The following is a 1,172-nucleotide window of genomic DNA, read 5'->3' on the forward strand; positions in this document are numbered from 1 at the left end:
TCAGACGGTAAAGCGTCTGCCTACAATGTGGAAGACCCAGGTTCAATCCCTGGGTTGGGAAGATCCTCTGGAGAAGGAAATGGCAACCCACTCCAGTACTCTTGCCTGGAAAATCCCATGGACAGAGGAGCGTGGTAGGCTACAGTCCATGGGGTCGCAAAGAGTCGGACATGACTGAGTGACCTGGGAGGTGTCGAGACATCAGTCCATACACAGCCATTTGAGGTGAACAGGGATCACTTTGCTTCCTCGAAGACAATACTCCAGGAAGATAGCACGCTTCATAGTCAGCCCTCAAGAGAGTTTTAACCACCTTGATTTAGCTTTTCCTCCCAGGGGTGGTAATGAGACGCTACAGCTAGTGCCAAGGTGTTTCATTAAATATTGTTTCCTCATAATTTTTCAGAAGATGCATCCTTACCCTCTGCAGACCAAAACTCACAGTCGCTTTTAACTTGAGATTGTTTCTTTTCTTCCGAATCACATTCTTTTCCTCTCTAACTTCTTTACACTGCCTGTGGTTCTCTCCCCTCCACAGAATCATTTTCTTCCTGGTTTCCTTTCCTCAATGGGCAGGACCTCATGGTTTTGTAGTGCATATGATAATCAGTGGTATAATTATTGGGCTGGATTATGGTAAGTGTCCATATTTGTAAAAACGATTTACTAGGTGTTCACTCTGTGTCTGGTCCTGTAAAGGCACCTAAAAAAATCCTCGTTCATTGTGTGCCTCTGTGTGTGCATGTGTGTTTGTTCAGCTGTGTCTGACTCTTTGCAACCCCATGGACTGTAGCCAACCAGGCTCTTCTGTTCATGGGATTTTTTCCAGGCAAGAATACTGGAGTGGGTTGCCATGCCCTCCTCCAGGGATCTTCCAGACCCATGGATTGAACCCATGTCTCCTGAATTACAGGTGGATCTTTTCCACTGTGACATCTGGGAAGCCCACTATCTCATTATCTCATTTAAATCCTTACATCATCCCTGAGGGGTAGTTACTATTATCTCCCTGACAGATGAGGCAATCAAGGCACAGAGAAGCTTTTTAAATTTTAGTTATTTAGAAACAATAATAGACACAGAACACAACATAAGAAAAACATCTTTTCATGCTGCGTGGATGGTGTCATTTGGTCTCCTCACTTCAATATCTTTTGACATGACTGCATGGA

Source organism: Bison bison, unplaced genomic scaffold (genome assembly GCF_000754665.1).
Source record: "Bison bison bison isolate TAMUID 2011002044 unplaced genomic scaffold, Bison_UMD1.0 scf7180017864268, whole genome shotgun sequence".
NCBI classification, from domain to species: domain Eukaryota; kingdom Metazoa; phylum Chordata; class Mammalia; order Artiodactyla; family Bovidae; genus Bison; species Bison bison.